This window comes from Bubalus kerabau, chromosome 10, assembly GCF_029407905.1.
Source record: "Bubalus kerabau isolate K-KA32 ecotype Philippines breed swamp buffalo chromosome 10, PCC_UOA_SB_1v2, whole genome shotgun sequence".
NCBI lineage: Eukaryota > Metazoa > Chordata > Mammalia > Artiodactyla > Bovidae > Bubalus > Bubalus kerabau.
Genome location: NC_073633.1, coordinates 7,372,590 through 7,396,385, shown reverse-complemented (window position 1 = coordinate 7,396,385; position 23,796 = coordinate 7,372,590). Strand labels below are relative to the sequence as shown.

At 38.2% G+C, this 23,796-nt stretch overlaps 1 protein-coding gene across 8 annotated transcripts in view; it reads right to left on the bottom strand.

Moving 5' to 3' along the window:
- The window catches only part of KCNN2 (potassium calcium-activated channel subfamily N member 2), a 582,895-nt gene that overhangs the window by 446,433 nt on the left and 112,666 nt on the right, over positions 1 to 23,796 (bottom strand). For 3 of the 8 annotated variants that reach the window (XR_008698719.1, XR_008698720.1, XR_008698718.1), the window contains one exon: positions 22,630 to 23,631. The exons of the other annotated variants lie outside the window; for them this stretch is intronic. The gene's annotated coding sequence lies outside the window, so the exon portion shown is untranslated. Of the gene's footprint in view, positions 1 to 22,629; positions 23,632 to 23,796 lie in introns of those variants that run through there. 8 annotated transcript variants of the gene reach the window in all.

The window sequence follows — 23,796 nt, the reverse complement described above, 5'->3', positions numbered from 1 at the left end:
GTCCTCTAGTCTAAGGATATAGACAAACACATCTGAAATCACTATTCATGTATACCAGAATCAGTCAAGTGAATGAATAGCTGATGATAGAAGCCAGGTTTCTCACTGCTTAAGTGAGAGATCACAGAAAAACACTAAGAAAAGCCTAGATTGATCCATGTGATACCGAATTACATTTGGATGCATAGGAATGAACTCATCTTTAGCTTAGTACAGATATAGCTGGATATCTAGAACGAGGTATGTGTATGTTCATAGGTTCAGATACACACACATCTGGAGAAGGAAATGGCAACCCACTCCAGTACTCTTGCCTGGAAATTCCCATGGACGGAGGAGCCTGGTAGGCTACAGTCCATGGGGTCACAAAGAGTTGGACACAACTGAGTGACTTCACTTTCTTTCTTTCTATACACACACATACTATATTGTTTTGTCTACTAAATGGATCTGATAGCAATAACAAAACATCAGCTATAGATTTCTAATTATATCCTCCAATAAAAGGCACCAGGGCTCCCTGGAGAAATGGAGATTGAGTGGAGATGGAAACATACAAGATGAGCATTTTATGATGCCAGAACATAAGGAATTGCTAAATAATAGTAACAGTGACTATTACATAATAGGATTATACTAGGGGGACAGGAGGCAACTGAAGGAGTGCCCAATGTCCAAAGCTGGAATAATTAAGAGCAAAATATCAGAGTAGTACTGGCTTGTAAACCAAAAGATACAGTAAACAAACATAAACATACAGGAGGCTATACTGATATAACTGAATGAATAAATGACAATCAAACCAATTGTGCAGAAAATTCCAAATAATCGAGGTGGATACTCTACCTTTAAGGAGATGGGAGGATAACTTTATACTCCCTGAAGTATGAACTGACACAGTAAATTTCTTCCAATGAGTATGGTATGCAAAAGAGAAAGGAATGACTACAGTGGAGAAACCTGACAAACAGCACCTTAAGTCAGATGATTAACATCAACAAGAAGTCATGGTAACAGGATGCACCTTTGATATGAGGTGTTCAGATGGACACTTTACCTTTGTGATCATCCTCCCCAAATCCCATAAACACAGTCTAACTTATAAAAAAAGAAATGCCTACAAAACACTGGTCTAGTACTCCTCAAAACTATCAAAGGAGTAAAAAACATGACAAATTCTGAGAAACTGGCACAGTCAAGAGAAGCTTAAGGGTACAGAGGAACTAAATATGATATCTTGGATGGGCTCTGGGATAGATAAAGAAGACATTAGGTAAAAACCAAGAAAATATCAGTAACATATGGACTTAATTAATGATACTGCACCAGTATCGGTTCATTAATTATGACAAATGTACTATACTAACATAAGATTCATTGGAAACGTCTCTGATGCTGGGAGGGAGTGGGGGCAGGAGGAAAAGGGGACGACAGAGGATGAGATGGCTGGATGGCATCACCAACTAGATGGACGTGAGTCTGAGTGAACTCCGGGAGTTGGTGATGGACAGGGAGGCCTGGCGTGCTGCGATTCATGGGGTCGCAAAGAGTCGGACATGACTGAGCGACTGAACTGAACTGAATATAAGATATTACTAACATGAGAAACTGAGTGTGGGGTCTATGGAAACTGTATTATCTCTGCAATGTCTCTGTAAATCTAAATCTATTCTCACATAAAAAAGATAATTTCAAAACAAGATAAGCCAGACACTGGCAGAAAATACTAGCAGTGTATATGTGTGATAAAGAAGTTATTCACAATATTTTAAGAACTCTAAAATTCAACAATTAAAAACAGTTCAATTTTTTAAATGGTCTAAAATCTTGAACAGATACTACCAAAAAAAAAAAAAGAAGTATGTGAGTGGCCAGAAAGCACAGGACATGGAACTCAGCATCACCAGCTTGAGGGGATGCAAGTTAAAGCTATCAGGAGATGGTGCTTCACAGCCCTGGGATAGGTCAAAGGGAGAAACCACCACCAAGTACTGATGAGGATGCGAGGCAACTGCAACGCCCGGCCACTGATGATGGGAGGGCAAGATAAACAAACCACTTGGGAAAGCTCTTTGACAATTTATTATAACTTTAAATGGATACCTGCCTTATGATCTAATGGCAGAAAGCAAACAGGAACTAAAGAGCCTCTTGATGAGAATGAAAGAGGAGGGTGAAGAGCTGGCTTAAAACTCAACATTCAAAAATGTAAGATCATGGCATCTGGTCCCATAACTTCATGGTAAATAGAAGGGTAAAAAGTGGAAACAGTGACAGATTTTATTTTCTTGGGCTCCAAAATCACTGTGGACAGTGACTACAGCCACGAAGTTAAAAGATGCTTGCTCCTTGGAAGAAAATCTATGACAAATCTAGACAGTGTATTAAAAAATGGAGATATCACTTTGTTGACAAAAGTCTGTGTAGTCCAAGTTATGGTTTTTCTAGTAGTCATGCATGGATGTGAGAGCTGGACCATAAAGAAGGCTGAGCACTAAAGAATTGATGCCTTCAAACTGTAGTGCCGGAAAAGACTCTTGAGAGTCCCTTGGACAGCAAGATCAAACCAATCAATCCTAAAGGAAAACAAACCTGAATATTCATTGGAAGGACTGATGCTGAAAATGAAGTTCCAATACTTTGGCCACCTGATGTGAATAGCTGATTCATTGGAAAACACCCTGTTGCTGGGAAAGATTGAGGGCGGGAGGAGAAGGCAACAACAGAGGATAAGATGGTTGGATGACATCACCAACTCAATGGACATGAGTCTGAGCAAACTCTGGGAGCTAGTGAAGGACAGGGAAGCCTGGCGTTCTGCAGTTCATGCGGTCGCAAAGAGTCAGACACGACTTAGCGACTCAACAACAACAATCTTATGATGGAGCAGTTTCACTACCATTTACCCAAGTGAATGAAGACAAATGTCCACAAAATATTTTATAAGATTTCTAAGACATTTAGAAGACTGTTGACTGAAGTTTTAACTAAAAAGGTCCCAAAGTAAAAATAATCTGTCAGCTGATAGAACTGATAAACAAATTTTGGTCTATTCATTCAATGACATATTGCTCAATTTAAAAAACAAACAAACAAAAAATAAACTACTGACGCATGCCACAAGATCAATGAATCTCACAAACATTATGTTGTGACACAGAAAACTGAATACCCCTCCAAAAATATAATTATTCCTTTCACATCAAGTTCAAGAAAAAGGAGAAGCAATCTGTTAAAGAAGTAAAAAATGTGCTGGAAATTGATTGGAAGAGGGCACAAGGGAACTTTTAGTGTAATGAAAATATTCTAAATCTTGATAATGTTGTTGAATACTTGGGCAAAACTTGCCAAATTATAAACTTAAGTTCTGTACAGTTCACTGTGCGCACATTTTGCCTCAATTAAAAAAGACAAGAGACACTGTGAACAATTTTATGGAGATAAATTGGACAATATAGATGAAATTAATTTCTTCCATCTGGAAAACAGCCCTTAGCAAACCACGGATAGTGGCAAACCACAAATCTAACAAAGTGTTGCTAACCAACAAACAGAAAACATCTTACTGGTGTAATATAAAAACCTTTCCTTTTGAGTTTTCCCCTATTACCATATTTACAACAAGAAGTTCTGCTAAAAACCAGGTCTATTCAACACTACCCTGGAGAGCCTATCTAGAAAAAAGAAATACAAGGTATAAAGACTAAGGCTATTGGATAGTCTATATACAATATTAGAAAATAAAATTTCAAAACAATATAATGTCTAATAGCTTTAAGTTTCCTTAAATAATTTATAATAAATCTAATGAAAGAAATGGAGATACTACTGTAAAATATCACTAAGAGAAATTAAAGAACTAGATAAATGAAGTATTTTATATTATATCATATTACATTCAAGAATAAGAAAACTCAATATTGTTGTTTTCATCTGATACCAATTGATACATACGTTCAATGTGGTGGTAGTGGCTTAGTTGCTAAGTTGTGTTTGACTCTTACCACGCCCATGGACTGTAACCTGCCAGCCTCTGTCCCTGGGATTTCCCAGGCATGGATACTGGAGTGGGTTGCCATTTCCTCCTCCAGGGGATCCTCCTGACCCAGGGATTGAGCCCAGGTGTCCTGCATTGGCAGGCAGATTCTTCTACCAGGGAAGTCCACATTCAATTCTAAACAAAATTCCAGCAGTTTTACTTTGGGTGGAAATTGGCAAGCTCATTCTAAAATGCACGTAACACAAACTATGAATACTAGAAAAGGAGATAATGAGAGAACAAACTTGAAACACTGCTTTATTGGCATCCGTCAGTTCAGTCGCTCAGTAGTGTCTGACTCTTTGTGACCCCATGAACCACAGCACGCCAGGCCTCCCTGTCCATCACCAACTCCCAGAGTCCACCCAAACCCCATGTCCATTGAGTCAGTGTCCCCTTCTCCTCCTGCCTTCAATCTTTCCCAGCACCAGGGTCTTTTCCAATGAGTCAGCTCTTTGCATCAGGTGGCCAAAGTTTTGGAGTTTCAGCTTCAGCATCAGTCCTTCCAAAGAATATTCAGGACTGATCTCCTTTAGGATGGACTGGTTGGACCTCCTTGCAGTCCAAGGGACTCTCAAGAGTCTTCTCCAACACCACAGTTCAAAAGCATCAACTCTTAAGTGCTCAGCTTTCTTCACAGTTCAAGTCTCACATCCATACATGACCATTGGAAAACCACTGCCTTGACTAGACGGACCTTTGTTAACAAAGTAATGTCTCTGCTTTTTAATATGCTGTCTAGGTTGGTCATAACTTTCCTTCCAAGGAGTAAGCATCTTTTAATTTCATGGCTGCAATCACCATCTACAGTGATTTTGGAGCCCAGAAAAATAAAATCAGCTACTGTTTCCCCCTCTATTTTCCATGAAGTGATGGGACTGGATGCCATGATCTTTGTTTTCTGAATGTTGAGCCAAAAAAATGTTGCTTTAAAACCAACTTTTTCACTCTCCTCTTTCACTTTCATCAAGAGGCTGTTTAGTTCTTCTTCACTTTCTGCCATAAGGGTGGTGTCATCTGCATATCTGAGGTTACTGATATTTCTCCCAGCAATCTTGACTCCAGCTTGTGCTTCCTCCAGCCCAGCGTTTCTCATGATGTACTCTGCATATAAGTTAAATAAGCAAGGTAACAATGTACAACTTGACGTACTCCTTTTCCTATGTCCAGTTCCTATGTTATTCCATGTCCAGTTCTAACTGTTGCTTCGTGACCTGTGAAAGATTCTTAAACAAGAGAGAAGTAGCATCAAGCACAAACAAAAAGGTTGATAAGTTGGATTCCATTAAAATATAAAACATCTGTACATCAAAAGTTACTGTTAAGAGAATAAGAAGATATACCACAAAGTAGAAGATGCTTTCAATACAGATATCTGAATAAAGACTTATAGAATATATAAAGATATTGTATAAATCAGTCAAAGAAAGCAGGTATTTTTAAAGAGTTAAAGTACAGAACAGGAATTTCACCCCCCAAAAATATTCAAATGACCAATAAACAAATATAAAGATACTTAATTTCATTAGTCATCCAGGAAATTTAAAATAAACTAACAATAAAATCTGTTATGCACCTGCGAAAACAGTTTAAAATAAAACAGAACAATGCCAAGTGTTTGTGAGGATGTGGATGGAGTACCAACAACTCTCATATATTGCTGTTATGATTTTAAATTATTACAATAATTTTGAAATTCATATTATCACTTGGGAAAACCTTTTGGCAACTCAGTATAGTCCAAAACTGTACATATGTAAATCCTATGTGCTAGCAATTCCATTCCCAGAGATATACTCTACACCAATGAATGTACATGTACAACAGAATAATTGTAAAAGAATCCTTATTTCAGCATTCTTTCTAATTTAAAAAACTCAGAACTGGAGGCCTGGCGTGCTGCAGTTCATGGGGTCGCAAAGAGTCGGACACGACTGAGCGACTGAACTGAACTGAGGACTGTAGAATGTATAAATTGTTAAAAAAAAAAAAAAACAATTCAAGCAATGGAATATCACATGGCAATGAAAGAGATCAAAGCACTGCAACATGAAACATCTATAAATCTCACAGACATAATCTTGAGCTAAAAAGGGCAAACATAGTAGAGTCCATTTTCTAACGTTCCATTTATATTAAGTTCTAAAACAGACAAACCAATGCATATTGATAGAAGTTCTTAGAATACTGAGTCCTTTTATGGGGGTTGCTGACTGGAGGGAACAGGAGGAGGCCCACGCAGGTGTTCGTATTCCTTTTCTTGATATGAGTGGTGGTAACACTGATTCTACATACATAAAAACGTTTTGTGCACTATTATATTTTTCTTCAATTAAAACATATACCAGAAAACTGTATAAATCATCCCAGAAGCCAGATGTGTACGACTGATATGCTGTCAAATGCCTAGAATCTTGGTACAATTCATGTTCCATTTTCGAACCAACACCTGAAACCCAGTATTTTCCAGGAGGATGAATGATCAAACAACTACTTCAGAGACAAGAACTGCCATTAAAGCAATTTCCAATATCCCTACCTTGTCTCAGGAAGTTTGTGGCAAGTTACTCCATGAATAGAAGAACTAAATACTCAGTGACACAAATAGAAGGTTACTCCTGTACTCAACAGTTATGCTATTAAGCTTAGAAATGATTATATTGTGGCAAAATTATCACTGATTCAACGTAACTTTCTTACCATTGGTTATTTTGTGATGACTTAGGTCCAATTTTGAATCTTGACCATCAGACCACAGATGTGTTAAAGTAAAGGCCTAAAACATCATGGTTTTAAAGGTTAACTGTACTGAAAGGAACTAAGTGAAGATTTTAAACTCAAACTTTTGAAATATTTACTTGATAAAAGAAAGTCTCAATCTTGTCTTTGTAGTCCTTGGAAATGGATTCTGATTTTTATGTTGATTCCCTACATCTATGTTTACATGATCATAGAAATGGTGATTTTTTCTCCCTTTTTTTTTTTTTCCTACCTGTCCATACCTTCCAAGTTTTATTTTCTCTATAAATTTGGTCTTGCAAGATCAGCCACATAAACTCGATGCTTTCTACAACACTGTGGTTTTAATTCTAGCAAGGCTACCAGCTGTACAGTGATGTTCTGGGACAGAAATGTAGAAAGGAATTAGCTCGGCTTTACCAGGTGAGGCTAGCAGAGAGGAGCACTCACTTCAAATCTTCCTTTTCTTAATAAAATTGCTACTCTTTATTCATATATCAGCATCACGGGTCTTCACCTAAGTGCTACTGACATTAGGGCTTAATCATTTTAGAGGAAGAAGTTAAGAAATAGCAACCTCTAAATATGTCAGCAATGTTGTTTTTGAACCATGGTCCCCAGACCATTGTGTCAAAACATCTATGACACTAAATGTGAATGCAACTCCTCCCCGTGCCATGGAGACAGGCCCTGGGAATCTAAAACTCAACAAATCCTCGGGTGATTCTTATTCTTATTGCCACTAAAGTTTGAGAATCACTTTTTTGGGTCTTAGAGGTTTGTAATCACATACCAGAGGGCCAAACCATAATCTATTAATCAAGGTCTCCAGCTGCTGGCTTAGGCCCTTTATGAAGGCCTAATTCCTCAACTGTGGTCTCCAGACCCCCAAAAGCAACATCACTGAAGAACTCGCAAGGCCCCACCCAGAGCTACTCAGTCAGAACCTGTGCGGAACCTGTGGGGACGAGAATCAGGAATGTGCTCTAACAGGCTTTCTGGTATTTTGATACATACTAAGGTTTACAGACCATGGTCCTAAAAGATGGTCACAACTCCTTCATCTCCCACACATTACTGAGCTGCATTGCCACAATATTTACATGTTTCCCTTGCCAGAGGACACCCTTCAGAAGGAAGGGCACAGGCACACACAGCAAACAAAGCCAGAAATGATTCTTGGCACTGAGTTTCCAAGTACCAATGATTCTTGGTACTTGGTAAAGAGTTTCATGGTACTGCCCTCAGAAATTTGCATGTTTTACTCCTAGCACTGTAGAGATTGAGAAACTGTGCCTTAACCTTTAATCGCCTGTTTATAATTTACTACAAAGTAAATACAATTGCTTTCCCAAGACTGTTATTTTTCTGTGTTCTAGAGAAAGCTTCAGTTGATTCAAGAAAAAAATTACTTTCTTTCATTCTGAAGATTAAGTCTACATTTGACTTCTGGTGTTCTAAACTGCCCTTCCCTAAGAATTCATCCCTACATTTTTAGGAGACAGAACAACAAAAGTAATGAAATGATTCCTTGAGACTGCAAACCTCTGTAACAGTTTCTTCTTGATCTGGAGAAGAATTCATTAGCAACCATACTTCTAAATCCACTCTTCTCCTGGACCCATAAGGATTGATATTATCACAAAAAGGATACAGAGGGATATACTCATGAATTTAGATGTTTCTGCTAGCCATTGTCCTAATTTATTATGCTCTTTTCCTTCTGGATTTAAAAATTGTTAAAATTTAAAATAAAATTTGTTTAAATTATTAAAATACAGAAAAGTACAAATAAAGTACCATGACCTATGATCATTAACAATCTATCCTGTTATTCAATCAACTCACTTTTTATAAACTAGAAACTAATGCATATAGTAAAAAAAAAAAAAAAACTAAAAGCACTGAAAAACTTAAAATTAAAAGTTACTACTCTTTCCCTACAAACTCAGCCACTGTCAACAGCTTAATATGTATAGTTTCAGAAAAAAATAACATACCTTTTGTTTATATAAGGGGAATCATATTATGTATATTCTTGGCAGACTACTTAAAACATATCACCAGTCCCCTCAAAAGATATAGCATTTATCTAGTACAGAAGCAGACAGAACTTCAATTTTACCAATACTAGAAATGAAAAAGGAGACAGAACCGATAAAAGGGACTTAAAAATAAGTATTTTAAGAAAATTTTCTATGCAATTCAATGTGAAATGGAAAAATTCTTAGAAACATATAGTCTACCAAGACTGAATCAAGAACAAATAGAAAATTCAAATAGATCATTACTAGTAGAGACTGAATCAGTAGTCAAAAACCTCCAACAAAGAAAAGCCCAGGACCACATGGCTTCACTGGTGAATTTTACCAAACATTTAAAGAATTAACATCAATCCTTCTCAAATTCTTCCCAAAAAAATCAAAGAGGAGGGAACACTCCCAAACACATTTTATGAGGTCAGAAAAGGACACAATAGAAAACTACAGACAAATATCCCTGATAAATATAGACACGGAAATTCTCGATAAAATACTAGCAAACTGAATTCATCAGTATACTAAAAGGATCATTTACTATGATCAAAAATCCAACACATACAATACAATCACTGTGATAAATCACATTAACAAAATGAAAGAAAAGAACAGTATGATCATCTCGATGGACACAGAAAAAATATTTGACAAAATTCAACATCCATTATTAATAAAAACTCTTATACTAGGAATAGAATGAGTATATCTCAACATAGTAAAGGCCATCTATGACAAACCCACAGCTAATGTTATGATCAATGGTGAAGCTGAAGGCTTTTCCTCTAAGATGAAAAACAAGACAAGGTGCTCACCACTCCCGTTGAATATAGTACTAGAAGTCCTAGCTAGAATAATCAGGCAAGAAAAAGTAATAAAAGGCAACAAAATTGGAAAAGTAGTAAAATTGTCTCTATTTGCACAACATGATTTTGTATATAAAAAAATCTTAAAGATTCAACAACAACAAAATTCATTAGATCTAATCAATGAGTTCAGGAGACTTGCAGAATACAAAAATAATATGCAAAATTAACACAATTTCTATTCAAGTCTGAAAACTTAAAAAAAAATTTCTGAAAAATCAAAAATTGAACTCATTTACAATAGCATCAAAAACAACAAAATACTTTAAGAATAAATCTAACTAAAGAGGTGTAAGATCTCTATTTGGAAAATTTCAAGATAATAATGAAAGAATTCAAAGAAACAAATAGAAAAGTACCTCACATTCATGGATCGGAAGAATTAATATTGGTTAAAATGGTAATATTACCTAAGCCACCTGTAGATTCAAAGCAATTCCTAACATGATTTCAATGGCTTTTTTCAAACAAAAGTATTCATTTTGATATTTGGCAAAACTAATACAGTTATGAAAAGTTTAAAAATAAAATAAAATTTAAAAAAAATTAAAAAAAAAATAAATAAAAAATAAAACAGAAACACAAAAAACCCTGAATAGCCAATGAAGGGATCCAAAAATAAAAGTGAAATCGGTGCATTTATGGGAAAACAAGTTGAATAAAAAAGAATTACCATAAAAGTTTGCCTGGACAGATTCTTTCCAATCATTAAGGAAAAGATAATTCTCATGTTAGGACTTCTCTGGTGACTCAGTGGTAAAGAACCTACCTGCTTTCAATCCCTGAGTTGGGAATATCCCCTGGAGAAGGAAATGGCAACCCACTCCAGTATCCTTGCCTGGGAAATCCCATGGACAGAGGAGCCTGGTAGGCTATAGTCCATGGGGTTGCAAAAAAGTCTGACACAACTTAGCAACAATTCTCATGTTCCATCATGTGAATTACCAGATCACAGAAAAAGACAAATTATAAAGTAAGTATAATCAGTGTATGAGAATTTGGCAAACTCAAACAGAAACAAAAGTAATTAAAAAAATCTAACTTATCCATATGCTTAAGGAATAAAACACTAAGACCAATTAGGTTTTACTCAATGAATTATAAAGTGTTTTATTAGTAGGACATTTATTATCACAGCTTATCATACAAACCCCACTAGACTCTAATCCCCAAGAAGGCAGGATCCAGGCTCTTAGGAGTTTTTTTTTTTTTTTTTTTTTTTTTTAATCCCTATAAGTACATTTAGTGCCAAGCACAGTGCCTGGGACAAAACAGGATTCCGATAAATATTTCATAAAGTAATGGATCAATCAATTACTTAATAAATTAATCAAAAAAAATCAAAGGAGTTTGAAAAAGAACATCTAAGCCAAATCACCAGCAATATCACACTGAACAAAAGATTTCTGAACATATTCTTCTCATTCATGAGATCAAGTCAAAAATAGCTATTAATATACATATATATCATCAATAGCTAGTTATATATATATATCAACAACATATATATCAACAATAGCTATTAATTATAAAGCATTTATTGAATTAAGCCAAGAAAGAAGAGGTATAATATTGATAAGTAGGAGGAAATTATTTGCAAATAATTTATTTGCAGTAATAATTATTACTTAATTATTTATCTAGATAATCCAAAAAAAATTGTTTTTAAAAAATCAAATGAAAAGGATTAGGAGTCATAGTAAACTATTGACACTAGAAACTAGAGACTAGGTACATGGATGTTCACTAAAAAATGCTTTTAATTTTTCAGTATGTTTGAAACTTTTCATATTAAAGTGTTAGAAAAAAAAGATTAGACCTAATAATATATTTCAGCAGCAGGTTAAGTTCAAAAGAAAATCACAGGTTGAACGATCACACTATAAGCACAATAACAACTTTGGAAAAATAAAAGATCATATTTGACTAAAAAATATATATATAATCTCTGAGAATAACCATAACAACAAAAAAAACAACATAGCTAAAAGATTTTAAAATTTTTATCCAACTCAGGCAAAGGAACTAAAAATACACTACCAAGCAAAACCAGTTGAGAACTGAGATTTACTTAGACATTCATGAACTTCCTTCAGGACTATCTTTATTTCCTGAAAATTTCACAAACATAACACAAAAAAGAGAGCAATGATGATAACCCATTAGCAACAAATTACCCTGGTATTTGGACAGCCAAATTAATGTGAAATATATTTGATATTTTAAAATAAAATTAGAAAAGAATCTGATTAGATGAAAGCAGTATGACATAAACATTGTTATAAATGGGAACATAATTTATCTTGATTTTTTTTAAGACTCATGATGGACTCATGTCATTTTATCAATGCAATGTTGTTTGCCTTATAGACAATTTGTATCGATTGCTAACAGGAAGCATACCAGAACAGAAGCAAACAGGACCCTGTCAGAGAAAATGGTATGCTTTTGCTCTTAGCTTCTCTGTTTTGCCTTTAGCTTTTGTATAAACAGGGATATTATATCCAGCTCAAACATCTTTCTGTAATAATTATTTAAATTTCAGTTATATATATTGACAGAGACTTCAATAACCAGAACATCTCTGAAGATGAACTGCAGGCAATCAGTGGATTTTGCGGGTGTGCAAAGACAAGGAGGACACAGCTGCTGTCCTCTGCAACCAACAAGCTCTGGTCTAAAGCAATGATAATCTGAGACTGCATTGTAGAACACTTCCCAGGGTACACAATTGTACTTGTGATGAATAAATCTACTGTAACTTAAGGTGCCCCTTAATGAACCAGAGGAGATAGGGTAGGTGATACCACACAAGTTACTTAACCTTTTGCAGCCTCTAGTTTTTCTGGCCATTTCTTTTTTTCTGCAGCAGAACTATTTCTGCAGAACTGTTTCTACTCCTCGAGCATCATCTTCTGTCTTCACCTTAAGAGCTTGCAATTACATTGGCCTGAACAATCTTCATTCATCTCTTTCCTCTGCCTTTGTTCTTTACCCTGTCATTTTCAGTCAGGGCTCAGGGTAGATGAAATATTTTCCTAGGAAACCTCCCGCATGCTCCAGACCCTGCTACATTCTCCCACAGAAACCTGTCATGTTGCCTTTATCAACTGTGTATCTGCCTCTTCGTATGTGGATTGTCCTCTCCAGACTGAGAAGTCTCAGAGGTCTAGGAATGTTTTGTCTTTTTCACTATTTTATCTCAAGGAACCAGGGTGTTGTAAACAAGTATGTTTTTACTTGTGCTTTGCAAACCATAGGTGGTGCCTGTCCATAAACAGTCATATGAACTGTGATACCTAGAGACGTGTGGGAACAACCTGCACCGTCTCCACTATAATCCTGTCATGTCAAAGTCTTAATACATATTTGTGGGATGAATGAATATTAAACCAAAGTTTCCCTAAAATTCTTTCAATTCTAAAATTCTACAACTATTCATGACATTTACAAAATAGATCCCAGTATAAATTACAAAAACTTCCAATTGTATCCACAAAACTTACACACATAAATACTCAGTTCAAAATTTATAGGTACATTCATTTTTACTGTACAATCACCCCCATTTCACCCCTCTAGGTCATCAGAGATGAACTATTATTTTTAGAGTAAATTCAGTCCTTTGAAGAAAAGTCTAATCCACAGTAAAATTTCTTCAAGTCATTTGTATTTTAATAGAAATGAATTTGTCTCGTTGTGAAATTTTCTAGCTAGGAGAGATATTAGTGAACTGGTGGAAGATTTCAATTACAGAATGTTATCTGGGACATAAAATGCTTTGTGTATGATCCAACAATGGATGTAATGTCTGATTCAAGATTGGAATCAAATTCCTGCTTCATGTTTCACGTCAGGTTCATGATACCACAGAACCTTTCTTCTTCCTTGAGAAGCCCTCCATAAGGAGGAGGTATGCAAGACTGAGCAATGGCCTCCAAAGCTATGTGGACACTTGCTAATCCCTGGAACCTATGGATATTATCTTACATGGTAAAAAGGAGCCTTGAAGTTATGATTAAAGACCTTGAGATGGTGAAATTATCCAAAGTGGGTCCAATGTAAATCACAAGGGTCCTTAAAAGAGGGAGGCAGCAAAGTCAGGGAAGGCCCAGAAATGAAGCAGAGGAAGAAAAGCTGAACAGCCAAGGAATGAAGACAGCATCTAGAAACTGGAAAAGGCAAGGAAATGGATTATCATCTGGAAGAAATCAGGCTGCCATTAGTTAGGCTTCCTAACATAAGTTAGGCAGCTAGGCTGCCATTGATTTGCTTGTATCTCTGTAAAATTTATTTTCGACTTCTGAACTGTAACATAATAAACTTGTGTTATTTTAAGCCCCTAAGCTGAGTGCCAAAGAATTGATGCTTTTGAACTGTGGTGTTGGAGAAGACTCTTGAGAGTCCCTTGGACTGCAACGAGATCCAACCAGTCCATTCTGAAGGAGATCAGCCCTGGGTGTTCAAGGACGGATGTCAAAGCTGAAACTCCAATACTTTGGCCACCTCATGCGAAGAGTTGACTCATTGGAAAAGACTCTGATGCTGGGAGGCATTGGGGGCACCGGAGAAGGGGACGACAGAGGATGAGATGGCTGGATGGCATCATCAACTCGATGGACAAGAGTTTGGGTGAACTCCGGGAGTTGGTGATAGACAGGGAGGCCTGGCATGCTGCAATTCATGGGGTCGCAGAGTCGGACACGACTGCTGCAATTCATGGGGTCGCAGAGTCGGACACGACTGAGCGACTGAACTGAACTGAAGCTTACGGTACTGTGTTACAGTAGCAAAAAAGAAGCCAATATAGGAAGTTGGAGGAAGCCTAGGGCACTAGAGACCAATTAGCGTAAAATTGCAGGCCATGGGTTGTCAAGAGTCGAACATGACTGAGCGACTGAACCACCACCCCGAGGGAAGTGGTGGCAACTGACGAAGGTGACTCACTTGGTAGATCTGGGTGAGCTGGTGGCCAGACCCAGAGTTTAAGGCGGAACAGAGGTTCTGATTAAAGAATTAGTATTCCAATACTTGAAATGGATGGGGACTTTACCTGCTTTGTCTATGAGGCCTGGATGAATGTTAAAGATACATAGTGACTTGTGACTCACCAACTACAGGACACAGTTTTCCAGCATTGCTAATGAATTTTCACAGATAATGCAACACTCTTTGCTTTTCCCTTGAGATGCTAGAACTCATTTACAGGTCAGTTTGTAATCTGAACACACTGAAACTGATTGGACTCTGTGGGGACCACCTGCCGAACCACAGCTACTTCCTGCCATGTGAAAACTAAGGTACACCAATATTTAACTGGCAGTGTCAACTGGGGGTGGGGGGGGAGTTTTCTTAACAGTTTATTGCAAAAGGAATTTCTTACCAAGTCTAAGCATTAAACTACATCTACCCTTTAGAATTGGAGAAGGAAATGGCAACCCACTCCAGTATTCTTGCCTGGAGAATCCCATGGACAGAGGAGCCTGGCAGGGGTCGCAAGAGTCAGACACAACTTAGCAACTAAACCACCACCACCACCCTTTAGAAGGAATACATTCAGGATCCCTTTGTAGCAAGAGATTTAAGAGACAGAGCACAGAATCAGACAGACCTGTTTTCAAATTCCATGCTCATCTACTTACTAGCTGGGTAATGCTGGGCCAGTTATTTGCAGTCACTTGGTCTCTCTAAGTCAGTTTCCTCACCTATAAAATGGAAGTAACAGCAGAACCTGCTTCAATAGGATTATGAAATGATTACATGGGATATGGTAGAGAAAGTATTCTTGGCTCAGCTGCTATTACTTGGGGTTACCCTCTAAAGGGTTAAAAATGAAGTTCTGTCTTTGAGCTGGTTTTCCTTCAGCTTGGTGGACCCTTAGATTTTCTGTGGCCAAGTCTCTGGGGACTTCCTGCTGAAGAAGAATGAAACCTTCAGGGCTGTGGATTCCCCCACCCCCCATCACCCCCATCAACTTTCATTAGAGCTGATACATGTTAGTCCAATAGAGAGGCTCAATAACCCCTCTATGCATACATTACGGGAGAATTTCCCTCCCTGCCATTTCTTCCCTGTTCCCGTCCGCATTGAGCACACGCCCCCATCATATTCTCCTTCTCCTCCTATAGGTTTGTACAGAGTCCCAAACAGAAATACCTGTGAGTGCTTCCTGGTATTTTGCTTTATATTTCTTTATCTGGCTGTGCCAGGTCTTAGTTGCAGCATGTGGATCTTCAGTTGAGTCCTGTGGGATTCTCGTTTACTGACCAGGGATCAAACCCAGGCTCCCTGCACTGGGAGCATCGTGTCTTAAATCACTTGACCACCAGGGAAGACCCTGCTTCCTGGCATCTGTAACAGAAGCCTCAGCCCACAGGAGAACTGGAGTCAGGAGGGGCTGTGGAAGGATGGAGAGGAGAAGGTCTATGGGAAAGGGCAGAGCCTGGCAGTGTCAGGAGGCAGAGAGAGGCTGTCCTGAGGTTCCGTGGTACAGCTCACATGGAGAAAAGGGGAAAGGCTGAAGTCTGAATTCTGAGCAATATCCAGCAACAGAGAGGTGGCGGGAGAATGATACCCCATAGATGACCCTGTGAGGTTTGGGCTGTCATTATACAGAAAGGGTGAAAGTGTTGGTCACTCAGTTGCCGACTCTTTGTGACCCCATGGACTGTCACCCACCAGGCTCCTCTGTCCATGGGATTTACCAGGCGAGAAGACTGGAGTGGGTAGCCATTCCATTCTCCAGGGGATCTTTCCAACCCAGGGATGAAAGCCAGGTCTCCTGCATTTCAAGCAGATTCTTTACCGCTCTGAACCATCAGGGAAGCCAACTTGGTTACAAACTTCTTTATCAACTGGACAGTACAAGCCCTTATTTTGATTTCACTGTGTAACACAACTTGTAACTCCAGACTATGTTACCAAATCAGCCCAGGACCCAGTTTGCCCTGGTCAAAGTTGGTTTATCACTTTGTTTTATGTCTTTTAACATCCAAACCATGGATAGGAGTAGGACACTGCCTTGATACTGTGTTAAGTACTTTAAATGCCTGACCTCATCTAAATGGGACAATGAGGCCTAAGAAAAGGCAGTCTTGTTGTGTGATGGTTGAGATTCATGACCAAGATCATGAAACCTTGGGAGCTGCAGAGTCTGTTAGACTGGTGAGTTGGCTCTCTGTCATTAAATAATGCTATTCCAAGGCAGGGATCTCAACCTGTGGACTCAGACCCAGGAGACTGTCAAGTTATGGCAAGGGGGTCTGAAAGTCCATATGTGGGTTTTCCATAGACCAGATACATACTAGGGTTTCCAAGGTGGCATAGTGGTAAAAGAATCTGCCTGCCAATGCAGGAGACATTGGTTTGATGCCCGAGTAGAGAAGATTCCCTGGAGGAGGAAATGGCAACCCACAAATGGCAAGTGTCCTTGCTGGGAAAATCCCATGGACAGAGGAACCTGGCAGGCTACAGTACAGAGGGTCACAAAGAGTCAGACACGACTGAGCAATGAGAGCCCCCTTAGTCCAGAAACATACTAATACAGCCCATTTTCAAATATATGTAGTGTTGATGTGCCTAATAAAAGACAGACTCACTCACATAACTGCAGATTTAAATCACCTGTTTTAAGCACTATGTGGAAAGGATACAGGAGGTATAATACAGGGCCCAATTTTAAAGCCTTGAAGGAAATACAAGCCCAAGAAATATTGGGGACATAAGTGTACAGATGAGTAGAATATATAGTGAGAAGAATTAATCCCAGAGAAGAAAAGACAGGAGTTAAGCAAACCAAGCCCTAGAGGAAGTCTGCTGGACTAAGCGGAGAAATAAAGAAGATGCAAATAAGGAATTAAGGCCACGTGGATGGTAGTTAAGGACATGACTTTTGGAAAGAATCAGAACTGTATCTCAGTTTTGCCACATGCTTTGTGACCCAGGGAAATAGAACATGTTAAATAGAACCTTTTAGGAGAGAATCTGTAATTCCATCATGTTGCCAAATCTGCCCCTGGATCCAGTGTACCTAGATAGAAGTTTGTGTTCTGTTTTACCTCCAAGTTGCCTTCCTCTTATGAGATACATAGAGATCTTTTGAGTGCTAAGGGAGATAATATGTGTAAAGCATTTAGGACAGTGCCCGGGAATCTCGCTCTAAGCCTCGTCGTGAGGTTTCCGTTAGATAAGGCATAGTGCTGACACGTCACAAGTGGTCTGCAAAGTGCCAGGGACGGCTAGGTCTCTGGCCAAGTCCTGCTCCCTCTCTCCCTGAGACCCACTGATGCTTCGTGTCCAAGCCTGCCTGAAAACAACAGATGTAAATGGAAGAGTTATCTACATGTTAAGAGAAGGAAAAAACAGCCACAAATCCTTCACCCTCTACTCCAGAAGAGAGAGTAGGAGGCATGTGTCATGCCGACTATATATAAAAGAAGATTCAAAGCAACAGCAAAGAACATATTACCAACCATAAAAAGGAGCAATTAGTAGATAAAATTACAATATATAGGAAAATACATTTAAAAAACAGAATGGAATTATTAAAAAGCAATGAGTAGTCCACTGAGAGGTCATCCAGAAACAACAAAACCTCTAAGTGTCTAAGGAAATAGTTCCTACTAGGAAAAGGGTGATTCAAAAAGCCAAGCAGGAGTGTATGCAATGAATGTTAGATAAATTTCAACCTTATAATGTTCAAAATAGCTTTCTGTAAAGTTTTGGGTGCTTACAGTGTTTCTTTAAAATTCACTTATGGAGCAGCTTTTTCTCCAGTCAGCTGAATTGGGAAGTATTACTGTATCTAACCTTTAAAGAATCACATTACTTGTTCCCTTCCTTTTCTTATTGCTCACAAAATGTAGAAGTATTTTCCCTCAAGTCTCAGCCCATTTTTCTGCCATTAGGGCTCACAGGGATGGCTGGGGACTGTTTAGGGACAGGCAGGCCGGTCGACACAGGTTGAAACAAACAAGGAGAATCTTTTCTTTTACCTTCACCAACCCACTCCAGGGTGCCTTCAGAAAGATTCTGCAACAGTGGAGACCCATTCTGAGATACAGTGGTCAGCACAGATGGATCGGATCAGAATCGGATTTCAAATGACTCAAGCCTGGTAGATGTGGTTTGTTAGATAATCTCTTCTGAGAGGAAGACCAGGAGCATAGAAATCTGGTCGTGAGGGGGCAGGACAGGCAGAGAGTGTCTGTAGAGCCATGCGGTCACACAGACATCATCCCTCGAGCAGAAGAGCTTATATAGTCAGATCAGCAAACCTTCTTTAGGGAAAAGAAGGATCAGCCACGCACACATACACAAACAAGAAAACAACCACGAGATATTTATTATTAAGCAGCATGGTAATGGGCAGACAGAATGAGTAGCTGAATTGAGAATAAGCTTTATCAAGTTTTCACACTATATAGTGGAGAAACTATATATATATATATATATATATATATATATATATATATGGGTCACTTAACCTCACAGAGCCTCAGTTTTCCATCTGTGAAATGTGGCCAAAGTAACTGCAATAGGGAAGATGCTTTAGGTTGCAAATGAAATAATCTATTGTCATGAACTGAATGGCTGTATCCCCTGCCCATAGATTCATATGTTGAAACTCTACTCCCCACTGTGATGGCATTCGGAAGTGACCCTTTGGTCTAGAGGAGGACTTAAGGGTGAATCCCTCATGTGTCACATCAGTGCCCTTATAAGAGTCATCAGAGCTTGCTGCTTCTCTCTGCTGTATGAGGGTACAGGAGAAGACAACAGTCTACAGTCTGGAAGTGGGCTGTCACCAGAACTCAACCATGCCAACATCCTGATTTCCAGTCTCCAGAACTCTGAGAAATAGATTTCTGTTGTTTACAAGCCACCTACTTTGTTACAGAAGCCTGGATGAACTAAGTAAGGGGAAAATCATCTTAAACTACCTTAAGAAAAAAGGCATTTATTAGCTCATAAAACATGGTCAAATGTGGCTGGACCCAGGGTTCAATCCATTGAGTAACTATCTTTTTATTTCATATGTTCTCATCTCAAAGTTAACTCCAATTCTCTCCTATTCTAGACAACTGGGATTTTCAAAGCATCTCCAAATTCATATTGATCTAGTAACAAGAGCCCAAAAAGCAAGAAGACATTTTCTCTATATTCATTTCAGCAGCAAAGTGCAGGGAGAGCTCACATAAGGCCCTAGAAACCACATACAATTTCTCAGTCACTATGAATAGGAAGGTGCAGGTGGCAATCCTGACTGACCAGACACTGCAGCTAGGGAGCAGCTACAGACAGGACTACGATTAACAGCCTTACTTGGAACCATGTCAGCAGAGCAGGCATTTCCCTAAGGAAGCTGGAAGATGGTTATTGGTATCAGAAGATAGGAAACTGGAAAAGGTGCTGAGCAGAGAACACCATAAGTATCATGAAATTCTATACTCTCTTTCTCACAGTAGGTAATAAGAGGACTAAAATAATATGAAAAATATTTTGCAATCCATAAAGCTCTATTCAAATGTCCTTATTCAATTTGTGCTTGTATCCCCTCAAAATTCAGAACTGTAAAGACATACTATTGTCAGACTTTATTTGGACTATGAAGATTATCGGCTGGTTCTCAACTGATCATAAGATTTGAGATCTAAAGTATCACAATGCTAGTTTCAGTCTGACTAAGGGAAGAATTCCTTCTGAGAGAAAGCTGAAAAAGAATATGATAAATTATAGCCTTCCTTTACTCAAGAAATTTAATAAGAGGAGGCAACTTGTACAGTAATGGTTACAGATGCAGTCTTTCCTGTAGGATACATGAAGCTGTGAGGATTTTATCCAGCCTACCAATTTTAGATAGTTAACCATGCCGGTTCTCTGCAAAACAATAGAACCAGTTCTCCTCCTTAGGTTATACAGGTACTGATGCATTTTTTTCCTGGGAATTTTAGCTCATTGTTGTGATATCTGAGTATGCCTTAGAAGAAAACTTAAGAGAATCAAAGTATCCTGATATTTTTCTCTCTCTCTTAAGGCTTATCAACCACTGTAAAACTGTTAAGATTTTCCTGAATTTTTACCTGTCAATTTATATAGCACTACAAGATATACCACACCTCTCAGATTTTAGATCATTGAAAATCTATAAAATTGCCTTTTTTCTAAATACATGAAAAGACACCTGAAGTGACAAGACAGGATAGTCAGCATAGTTTACATTCCAAAATACTGACTCAAGCCCTTCAGTTTTTCCTGAGACACAACCATGAGAATAAATATTCAATCTCCAATCTCAAAAAGAAAATACTATAAAACAATATAAAAGTATAAAACTGAAGGATGCTTTATCACCACTCATTTGACAGTGCCTCCCATGCAATTCGGAGAAAGCAATGGCACCCCACTCCAGCACTGTTGCCTGGAAAATCCCATGGATGGAGGAGCCTGGTGGGCTGCAGTCCATGGGGTCGCTAAGAGTCGGACACGACTGAGCGACTTCACTTTCACTTTTCACTTTCATGCCTTGGAGAAGGAAATGGCAGCCCACTCCAGTGTTCTCGCCTGGAGAATCCCAGGGATGGGGAGCCTGGTGGGCTGCTGTCTATGGGGACGGCACATAGTTGTCGCACAGAGTTGGACACGACTGAAGCGACTTAGCAGCAGCAGCAGCCCATGCAATTCAAACACACCCAGTAAGCCCAAACAGTCTAATATTCCTCTGAGATGGAGAGAAAACAAATAATTTGAGGTGTTCCAGGGACCCTCTGGCAAACCCAAAAGTTAGCTAAAGGTCAGATGAACCCTACTTAGAACTTGATCTTTGGGAAGTTTGTAAAAAATATCAAAAAAAATTTAACCCATCATAAAAGATCAATGCAAATACAGATCACTTAAAGAAACAGTTACCAAAAGCAGTTCAATGTTTTAAGAAAACTGTGTCCTCTTAGAGAACCAAAAATTCAGGTTTTGTACCACTTTACCTTTAAGATTTTAATTAATTAATTAAGATTTTAATGCTTTTGAACTGTGGTGTTGGAGAAGACTCTTGAGAGTCCCTTGGACTGCAAGATGATCCAACCAGTCCATCCTAAAGGAGATCAGTCCTGGGTGTCCATTGGAAAGACTGATGTTGAAGCTGAAACTCCAATATTTTAGCCACCTGATGCGAAGAGCTGACTCATTTGAAAAGACCCTGATGCTGGGAAAGATTGAGGGCAGGAGGAGAAGGGGACGACAGAGGATGAAATGACTGGATGGCATCACTGACTCAATGGACATGAGTTTGGGTGGACTCCGTGAGTTGGTGATGGACAGGGAGGCCTGGCATGCTGCGGTTCATGGGGTCACAAAGAGTCGGACACGACTGAGTGACTGAGACAGCAAAAGAGACACTGACGTATAGATCAGTCTTATGGACTCTGTGGGAGAGGGAGAGGGTGGGGAGATTTGGGGAAATGGCATTGAAACATGTATAATATCATGTATGAAACAAGTTGCCAGTCCAGGTTCGATGCACGATACTGGATGCTTGGGGCTGGTGCACTGGGACGACCCAGAGGGAGGGTATGGGGAGGGAGGAGGGAGGAGGGTTCAGGATGGGGAACACAGGTATACCTGTGGCGGATTCATTTCGATATTTGGCAAAACTAATACAATATTGTAAAGTTTAAAAAAAAAAAGAAAAAAATTAAAGAAACATATTATATCCCTTATTTGTACTTCAAATATGGAAGTAGAGGACTGAAAACTTCCAGAAGTTCTGTCAAACAAGTTCTTCAAATACTCAATTATCTAAGACAGTGGTTTAACACATATTATGTCCAAGTAAGCACAAGCTAGTGTCAATAATTATTGTGAGAGGTTTCAATACTTTTTCAGCAACTAGTGGAATTAAAGATAAAGTTCAGTAAGATGCAGAAGATTAAAAAAAAACACTATCAAACAACTAACTTAAAGACATTTATAGAACAATCTACTCAATAACTGCAAAATAAAATTACTTTCAAGTGCACTTGGAACATTTACAAAGTTTGATCACATGCTGGGTTATAAAACATATCTGAAATTTAAAATGATTGAAATTTTATAGACTGCATTCTCTTATACAACAGAATTTAACCAGAAATCAATTTTTTAAATCTAGGATTACAATAAAATTAAAGATACAAGGTTAATATAAAAGAGTGAATTGCTTTTCTATATAGTCCAGCAATAAGCTATTGGGATTTGAAATTAAAAACATAATACCACTTATAACAGGAATGCCCCAAAATGAAATACATAAGTCTAGTAAAATATGTGCATGATCTCTATAGAGAAAACTTCAGAATGCCAATGAAAAGCAATTTTAAAAGATCTATATAAATGGAGAGAGTTAATATGGATGGATCTGAAGATTTGTTATTGTTAACATGTCAGCTCTTCCCAACTTGACCTATAGATTCAACACAATCCCAATCAAAATCTCAGCAATTTATTTGGTAAAAATCAATAAACTGATTGTAAGGTTTATGTGAAAAGGTAAAAGACCCATAACAGCCAAAACAATACTGAAGAGAAAGAACAAAGTTGAAGAACAGATACAAGTGACTTTAGGACTTACTATAAAGCTACATTAATCAAGATAGCGTGATATTGGAGAAAAACAGACCCATTTATCATGGAATAGAAATATGGCCCAGAAATATATCCACACAAAGTCAACTGATGGTTGACAAATGTGCAAAGGCAATTCAATAGAAAAAGCACAGTATTTTCAACAAATGGTGCCAGAACAATTTGATGCTGCTGCTGCTGCTGCTAAGTCGCTTCAGTTGTGTCCGACTCTGTGCGACCCCGTAGATGGCAGTCCACCAGGCTTCCCTGTCCCTGGGATTTTCCAGGCAAGAGTACTTAAGAGTACTGCCTTCTCCATAGATGAGCTTAGGTTTCATAATTTTTAGAAAAATACCTAAAGCAAGATACATGACAGAAAAAAAAAAATCCTGGTTAAGTAGGGCCTAATAAAAGTTAAAATTTTCTGCTCTATGAATAACATTTTTAAGAGAATATAAAGCTAAGCCACAGACTCAGAAAAAATATTTGCAACCTATATCTCATAAAGGATCTGTATCTA